Raw genomic sequence first — 9,568 nt, 5'->3', positions numbered from 1 at the left:
ATTAGATTAAACTCGTTCAATGCTCTGCCACTAAAACACCTTCCTTCATGTTCAGATTATACAACTTCTTCAAGAAAATTTTGTTCGATGTCGTGTCTTTCTCATATAGATCATGCAACTTTTTCCATAGCCCTTTTGTTGTCTTCTCTCCAATGACAGTAAAATATACATTCTTTGCCAAACACTGACGAATTGTAGTAATGGTCTTTCTATCCAACTTATTCCAATGTGATCTCCAAAAAGATCTTTAATTGAAATTGGGATTTGCTTATGTTTCAAAAACAAGTTGATGCATGAATTATTAGAACACCGCTTAATCACATAAAATGTAAAGCATGGAGAACTGAATAATAATGTTGCAGCAAAATAATAGAACAACAAACATGTGCGAAAGAAAACGACACAAGAAATTGATAACGAAGTTCGACTATCTCAAATCCTACATCTTCGGGCCCAATCTTCAACGGGGAGGCCTTTTATATTAATAAAAATTCAGAAGCCATACAACATATCAAAGTTACATCAATGGAATTTCTGACTGGTCTAGCTATGATCTGCTCGGCCTTAGGAGTCTGACGCAACTGACAGCACTGAAAAAGGCCCAATCTTCAACGGGGAGGCCTTTTATATTAATAAAACTTTAGAAGCCATACAACATATCAAAGTTACATCAATGGAATTTCTGACTGGTCTAGCTATGATATGCTCGGCCTCAGGAGTCTGACGCAACTGACAACACTGAAAAAGGTCTTTTACAACTCCCGGAATAAAGCTGCAAAGTTCTGCCTCCAAATCTCCAATGTTGCTCCAGAACTCTTCTACTACATAGAAGGTTACAATACCTCTCAAGAAACCAAGCCCACCTCTCCTATATCTCTCTCCCCCTTCATGGCATAACATTACATGTATATATAGTGTTTGTGGCTAACCCAAATATAGCAAATGAATTAATTACATATCGCATTGTTATAACCATATAGCAATATAGTTCTATGGTTACAAACCCACTCTAAAATTAACATATTCGAAAGGTTTGTTTTAACTACATATACCATATATACATTATATGGTTGCTAACCATATCCACAACACATACAAATCTCATAACCATATCGGCACATAACAAATCTCATATGTAATAAGTGGTCAATAGAGCCATAGACCCGTGGCATGTGAACACGGTGGAGCAGTGGATCTCATGGCTTGGAGCGGCAGTGTTGTCGAGATTGAAACTGTAGCATGTTTTGTAACCACAAATCCAACGGTTTCGGATTGTTAACTCCACACCATGTTATACCTTAAACTATGTTTATTACATAGTGTTAACATTATCCATTGCCATGTTTAAACTTAGGTTGACGACCCATATCTATTTGTGCCATTCCATAACATAAGTTTTTGGTTAATAAATCAAATGTGCACTATATATGTTATGTGACTTAAATCGTTTTTGTGCATAACATATATTTTAATATATGGTTTTTGTAAACTATGAAATTTATATGCCATCATGTATAATAAGAAAATAACCTTTTAATCTATTCAACCCATTATTTCACCTTGCAACCAAATTGAATATGTTGCACCTGTAACTGTAAATGCCATGTGTCGAGTGGTAAAAATGTGACGTGCACTGATTCGTCACAAACTTCAACAAACAATTTCCCATTCATCTGAAGGCAAAATGCACCCATTCAAGTTGTGTTAAAGTCGTTTTTGGGAGCTCTACGCAATGGCGCTACTTCCACTTGAATCCAGTAACTTTGACTTTTAGGCTTTATCTATATCCTTGATCAATTTCGAATCATTTCCTCCCCGATTAGACCTTTTGGACCACCAAAAGGCTTAAGTTCCATAAGACAAATGTGGGTTCCATTTTCCCACTTGGACGGTATCTTTCCACCTTGTTCTGAACCTGTACACTTCACTCATCCATGCAATCGTCAGCGAAACACACAAACTACAGAATATATCAAGTCCTTTTTCACCCGCATCTACATTCATATTTGCTGCTAAAACCCAGGCACCACTAAACAATAATAAACCCATTAACAACATTGAAAGTATTGACATAGCTGAAACCATACCTTGCTTTCCTTTCATAGCTGAAACAAAACTCAACTTATCACGCTGCAACTCTTGTTGATGTACAATTTTGGATTCCTTAAGCAGAGCTATCTATTTGTAATTAACTTTAATGATCTCTTGCTTAGGTTCTTTAGATTGTACAACAAAATCTTTACTAGCATAAGTTGCTTGTTTTAATTGTTCAACTATAAAAAGATATTTATTTGCTTTTGTGTGATGAGAATGTACAACATATTCAATTCCTTTTTTGAACAAGTGATATTGATTTTGTTCCCTATAAAATATTTATTTTCTATCATATAAATACGAGCTACCCAAGACCATCCCACATGTATCTAGTTTTACCACATCACACATCACCTTATCCTTAAATTGAGAAGTTATTACAAATGGTAACATGCATTGCTTAGTTACTTGTAAGTTATGATTTATTCTATCCAAATTAAAGTATACGGTTTACGATGCTTTATGGTTTTCAAACCTAATTGCTTAACCACTTTTTCTAAAATTAGGTTAGCTTGAGATCCACTATCTAACAATGTGTCGATCTTTGTATGTTTCATAACAACCCTTATATGAAATAACTTGCCTCTGGAACTGTTAGAATCATTACCTTCATCAGATTTATCGGTCATAATCAATGATGCGATCTGCATTTCATCGCCTGAATCTGACCCTAGGTCCATCGGTTTTGTTGTTGCTGCAACCTTTTCTGATCCACTTCAGTTTCATTTCGGGATGCAATTGCGAATAGTGATCCTCGTCATGGCCCTCTTTCATGCAATGCTTACAAGAGAGATTTTCAACCTCCTACTTGGTGACGTTTACTTTCTTCGATTTTCCTTTTCCCTTGCTCTTCATTCTGGCTGTTGATTCTGATGATACCCCAACTCCCAACTTACCTGCTTCAATGTAAGTCGCTTGTACTGCCACTTCATCCAAGTTAGTAGGACTGAACATAAATATAGTATTTCGAACATACTCAAGTAATCCTCCTATGTATTTCATTAGAGTTTCTTGAGTATACAAAGGAATATCTAACATCAACGCCTTGTTACGAAACTCATCTATATATTCCTGCACTGAATGACCTTTCCTAACTTTTAGTTCTTTCCATTCTATTAAAGCTTTTTCCTCATATCCCAATGGATATAATTTCTTTGTAAGTGCAGTAATAAAATCAAACCATGATAGAAAAATCTTACCGATACGCTGAGTACCTTTCTGTAACTTACTTTGCCACCAAATCAATGTTGTGCCTGCTAAACGAAGCGATGCTAGTTTTATTTTGACTTCATCTTTAGTGATTTGTTGCACGCTACAGTAAATCTCCATTTTCATGACCTAATTGTCAAGCTTCTCAACATTAATTTCTCCATTGTACATGGGTAAATTGAACTTAACATCGAGCTTCAACATCGTTTTCGAAGTTTCAGATGGATTCAAGAGAGAAGTGATAGGGTCTTTTTTATTGCTTTCATCTTCTTTTTTGGATTGAGATGGTTGTCCTTCTTCGTCTTTAGATTTTTTTGTCTTAAACTCTCGATACATTTCTTCGACTATGGCTCGCAAGGTCATGAAAGCATCCACAAAACCTGCATCAGATCCAAACGGATGATCACCGCTTCCTTCTTCAGCCATCTCTTCTCCTCGAGTTGTCCTTCTTTTCAAGTCTACTTCTAGATCTCCTTCAACAAGTTCTCCTTCACCAAGCTTTGATTTGCTCATGGTGATCATGCACACTTCAAATCACAATTATCAACAACTCGCTCTGATACCAAATGATCCCCAGAAAGATCTTTAATTGAAATTGTGATTTGCTTATGTTTCAAAAACAAGTTAATGCATGAATTATTAGAACACCACTTAATCACATAAACTGTAAATCATGGAGAATTGAATAATAATGTTGCAGCAAAATAATAGAACAACAAACATGTGCAAAAGAAAATGACACAAGAAATTGATAACGAAGTTCGGATATCTCAAAGCCTACATTTTTGGGCCCAGTCTTCAACAGGGAGGCCTTATATATTAATAAAACTTCAGAATCCATACAACATATCAAAGTTACATCAATGGAATTTCTAATTGGTCTAGTTGTGATCTGCTCAGCCTCAGGAATCCGACGCAACTGACGGCACTGAAAAATACCTCTTACAACTTCCGGAATAAACCTGTAAAGTTCTGCCTCCAAATCTCCAAAGTTGCTTCACAACCCTTTTGCTGCAAAGAAAGTTACAATACCTCTCAAGAAACCAAGCTCACCTTTATCTCTATCTCTATCTCTCTCCCCCTTCATGGCATAACATTACATGTATATATAGTGTTTGTGGCTAACCCAAATATAGAAAATGAATTAAATTACATATCGCATTGTTATAACCATATAACAATATGGTTCTATGGTTACAAACCCACTCTAAAATTAACATATTCGAAAGGTTTGTTTTAACTACATATACCATATATACATTATATGGTTGCTAACCATATCCACTACGCATACAATCTCATAACCATATCTGCGCATAACAAATCTCATATGTAATAGGCGGTCAATAGAGCCATAGACCCGTGGCATGTGAACACGGTGGAGCAGTGGATCCCGTGGCTTGGAGCGGCGGTGTTGTCGAGACCGAAATTATAACATGTTTTGTAACCACAAATCCAATGGTTTCAGATTGTTAACGCCGCACCATGTTATACCTTAAACTATGTTTATTATATAGTGTTAACAATATCCATTGCTGTATTTAAACTTAGGTTGATGACCCTATCTATTTGCGACATTCCATAACACAAAGGTTTTTGGTTAATAAATCAAATGCGCACTATATCTGTTATGTGACTTAAATTGTTTTTGTGCATAACATATATTTTAATATATGGTTTTTGTAAACTATGAAATTTATATGCCATCCTGTATAATAAGAAAATCACATTTTAATCCATTCAACCCATTTTTTCACTTTGTAACCAAACTAAAAATGTTGCACATGTCACTGTAAATGTCATATGTCGAGCAGTGAAAATGCACATGTAACTGTAAATGCCATGCGTCGAGCAGTGCGCAGATGGCGTTGCTTTCACTTGAATCCAGTAACTGTCACTTTTAGGCTTTATCTAGATCCTTGCTCAATTTCAGATCACAGTGGTTGTTCATCGATGAGGGCTTGTTTACTATTCCCTCATTCAAAAAATATTGATCCTTTAAATTCAATATTTCCTCCATTTGCGCCTTCCATAGAGCAAAATTAACCCCGTTTAATTTTTCCATATCACTTAACATCACTATCTATATACTTGTAACTCTCCTAAAAATAACATATATCCACCCAAAAAAAACAACTTAACACTCTAATACCCATTATTAGATTAATGAACAATCTGGAAAATTGGATAAAGACTCCAAATCAATTACAAAATAAAAAAACTACAACATTCAAAGGAAAAAAAAAAAAAAAACCACACAAAAGCCTTTACGAACCTTACTAAATTACAGCTGTTTATAATCACTTGTTTATATAGGGATGGCTTCTCTAAAGCCTTTCCATCCTAGATTTTTCGATTTTAACATTTTAGCCATTTCTTTTACAAAATTGGGCAAAGAAATCATCCCAATTTTTGTATAGAGAAATGTGGGAGTTTTGCTGTTTCTGGACATGTGAATATCTTTCTGGACTCTCTTCTTCCGGCCTTTTCCAGGGTCTCTGGAAACATCGAGACCTTTCTGCCGCATTTCGCTTCACTTTCGTGCAGGGCATCTTCATTGATATCTCCGGGAGAGGGGTTTCTCTTTCCCCTTGTTACTAGCAATGTCATCAGCATGGTTCTTAGAGTTCGGGTTCGGAGCTTCCTCCAACCGAATCCTTCGTCTTAGACATCTTTACAGCAAAGTAGACCAGAGCTATGGGAATTTCAATTTCACATCTGGTATTGCACAACATTTGTCATTAGATGGATTATATAGAATTGCAGGAAGTGACGAGGTGGCCAGTCAGGAAATTGAAATCAAGAGGGCACCAAGAAGTGGCGAGGAGGACAGCCGGGGAAATTGAAATTCTATAACGGTAACTATAGGCAGAATTTCTTTCTTGAAAAAAAAAAAAAACTATAGGCAGAATTCAGGAATAGGATAATCATGTAACATTACAAAATGCCACAATAGTGCGTGCTGGTTCAATTTCAAGTGTTCTGGGCAGAATTCAGGAATGGGATAATCATGTAACCTTAAAAATTGTGATAAATAATGGGATAATCGGACTCAACCAAAGCAGCTTAAAATGAAGCGGCCAGCTAACATGCTTTCTGTGAAGACTGCATGTTTTATAGAATACTTAGTTTTTTAATTTGCCTTTTTTATTTAATTGATACCATCCTTAAAAATTGTGATAAATAATGGGATAATCGGACTCAACCAAAGCAGCTCAAAATGAAGCGGCCAGCTAACATGCTTTCTGTGAAGACTGCATGTTTTATAAAATACTTAGTATTTTAATTTGCCTTTTTTATTTAATTGATACCATCAAGCTCTACTGGAAGCAGTGGTTATTGGTCTTATTCCATTATAGTAGTTTTTTGTCCTTTAAGTTACTGTTTAAGACTTCTGGAAGCAGAGTTTTGATGTATATCTGCTGTGAGTCTCCCTGCATCATTTTGCTTAATACAAATATCCCATTTTGAAGTTCTAAATATTCCCAAAAACAAAAAAAAAACTTTCTCTACTCCAGTATTTGATGGCAATGGAACTCATGCAAAGAAGTTCATGAAAAAGAAACTTAATAAAAGAACTTTTTCAGTTCTATTTATAACAAGCCCGCAGAAAAAGTGGTAATGAATGTGGAAAGTTGGGAAGGACTAATGAATTCAAAACAAAAGAACCCTCTGTTGCCAGAATCCATCCTGCACAGTGTTTTATGTCAACAGCACCATCAAATATGAGCAATACACTGGTCAAGTTTAAATTTGGGTATGCCTAGATTGCTAAAGCTAGAACATTGCAAGAATGTTTAAATTTTATTTTCCTTAAATGACCACAACTTTACCTTCTGCAAGATACATTGAAATAGCTTCAAGAAAAATGGAGAGGATGAAAAGTTTCAACAATCAGCCATTTCAAGCTTTGGATGGAAAGAAACACCTGGAGATAGAAAAGAAACTAATTCTTCCAAGTTATGCAGGTTTCGGTTTTTGAAATGTTAGCAGCAAGTGCTGTCTTATGCAGAAACCAAAGTTGTTGTTCCTGCAAACAGAAAATGATGACCTACTAATGAGGAAGTTCCAAGAATTGCATTTTAGATGCAAGAAAGTATTCTCAGATTGTTGTAGATGAATCACGAAATGAAGTTTTCGAAATCGATAGATATAGATCATGGTTTTCAATGCCCACAGGAACATATGCCCGTCTCCCTCTCCCCCTCCCCCACAAGCAGGGATTGCAAAATTAAGATGGCGAGGTATAATCGAACAAATTTGACGCCTGCATCCATCTGTTCTCTTTTGCACAATAAACGGATTCAGAATTTGGGAAATGTAGTGTCAAGGGTGTATGGCAAATATACGATGGAAAAATGGGGCAACAAACGTTGTTTTCACAGTATTGTGTTACCGTAAAACTATATTCTGAAAAATTGCGAGCGTGCCTGCAAAATCGGTGCCACCGGAAAGGCAAATTAAAAACCTGGCGCCGCCCGGACTTGAACCGGAGACCTTCAGTGTGTTAGACTGACGTGATAACCAACTACACCACGGCACCAACTGGTCCAGGAAGCGGTTGGACAACTAAACTACATCATTAACCTATTCCTGGTCATTTAAAATAAAAAATAAAAAGAAATGTACGAGCAGCTCCTGCAGAGGGGACTTTGTGGCAACTGATTAATCTAATTACATCATCGTACCGATTCCAGGTCATGTAACAGAAAAGACAAAAGATATGTAACAGCAGCTCCTGCATTCAACAGAGCAGAAAAACTAAAGAAATGGCGCCGCCCGGACTTGAACCGGAGACCTTCAGTGTGTTAGACTGACGTGATAACCAACTACACCACGGCACCATTTGTTGAATGCCGTTGATGATTCGATGAAATGGCTTATATGGGATGTAGTAATCTATATTGTGTTGCTGCGGAAAGTCTTCGATTCGAATCTGGAGTCGGTATAGGTTTTGTTTACTTATTTGTTTTTAGGGAAAAAAGCATTCTCGCTAAAAAAGCAACATATACAATATATACATACTTTTTGTATATCAGAATTGATACCAATATCAGTTACGCTCAAGTAACTCAACATACCAATGGAGTGACGAAACTCAATGTTTACAAATAACTGCAGAGCAGCGCATTATGCAACTGTGAATTGAACCCTGGTGAGCGGCCACAAACCGACCGTACCGACCACCAGGTCAAACGACCACGTGCATTTTCTCTTTTTACCTGTTACCTAGCGTTAATCGGTTTTAATGGAGAAAATATAGGTTTCGCTGGAATTCGAACTCACAAAACTTGATTTTGCCGGAATGTTGGTAGTTACGGTCGACAGTGTGATGGTAAAAAAGAATCACAGGGCTTGAAGTAAGAGAAGCCATCCGTAACCAACTCTATCGTCAACGGAACCTCTAATGACCAATCCATTTAAAGGTATTGTATATATGGTGTATTAAAAAGTTATTCTTATTGAATTTGGTGAAACAAATAATTTAAGTAGGATGCAGTTTCATAATAAGTCGTTTTAGGATTTTTAAAAACGATCGTTTTTCTCCTTTCAAGATATTTAGACTAGGAAGAAATTATATTCTAAAAACTTTTTACTTATAAATTTATAGTATATATTTAATTGTTTTTTTGGGTTAAAATACTTATTTAATTTTTTGTTAAAATATTTATTTAAAATTTTATAGGATATAGATAAATTTTGATCCTTTTTATTTACATTATTTAAAAATGGAATTATTTATATTGATTATTTGATTTGAAGATAATTTTAATGATTTCAATAATTATATGGGATATGTTTTATATTTCAGGTAGTATTATAAAGTTTTATAATAAGGAAAGATTCATTATTAAATGAAATATCATTTAAAAATGTTTAGGATTTATTGGTTTCATCACAAAAAGAAATGGTATTTTTTTTCTTTAAAGGCAAAAACAACATTTCTATTAATAAAGCTAGGAGAGTATATATACAAAATCATTTTTCATGGAACTCCATAGATCATAAGGTCATATTTGTTGCAGATATATAACCCCATATACTGAAAGTCCAGATACAAAAAAGATGGGAATCATAATCTCTAGATTATGTCCACAAAAAAATAATAATTTTCCATGAGAGGACTAGTAAGAACTACCTGCAAAACTAGAAATGAAGCTCTACATGTTAACCTAACAACTCATAATTTCAAAAAACTAGCCTGCATCATATATGCAAAAAAGGAGGTGCAAAGGACTATGGAGAATTATGCAAATTATTAGTT

At 35.4% G+C, this 9,568-nt stretch overlaps 2 non-coding genes across 2 annotated transcripts; both read right to left on the bottom strand.

The window, feature by feature from the left end:
- Positions 1-7,772: 7,772 nt before the first annotated feature.
- Positions 7,773-7,846, bottom strand: TRNAV-AAC (transfer RNA valine (anticodon AAC)). The gene has a single exon. It is a non-coding gene; the product is annotated as a tRNA-Val (tRNA).
- A 227-nt stretch (positions 7,847-8,073) lies between these two features.
- Positions 8,074-8,147, bottom strand: TRNAV-AAC (transfer RNA valine (anticodon AAC)). Its single transcript has one exon. It is a non-coding gene; the product is annotated as a tRNA-Val (tRNA).
- Between the last annotated feature and the right edge of the window lie 1,421 nt (positions 8,148-9,568).

The sequence above is a fragment of the Pinus tabuliformis genome, chromosome 5_1 (genome assembly GCF_031772625.1).
Source record: "Pinus tabuliformis cultivar Carrire ecotype Pingquan chromosome 5_1, CPIR1, whole genome shotgun sequence".
Classification (NCBI taxonomy): Eukaryota; Viridiplantae; Streptophyta; class Pinopsida; order Pinales; family Pinaceae; genus Pinus; species Pinus tabuliformis.
This window is presented reverse-complemented; position numbering and strand designations above follow the sequence as displayed.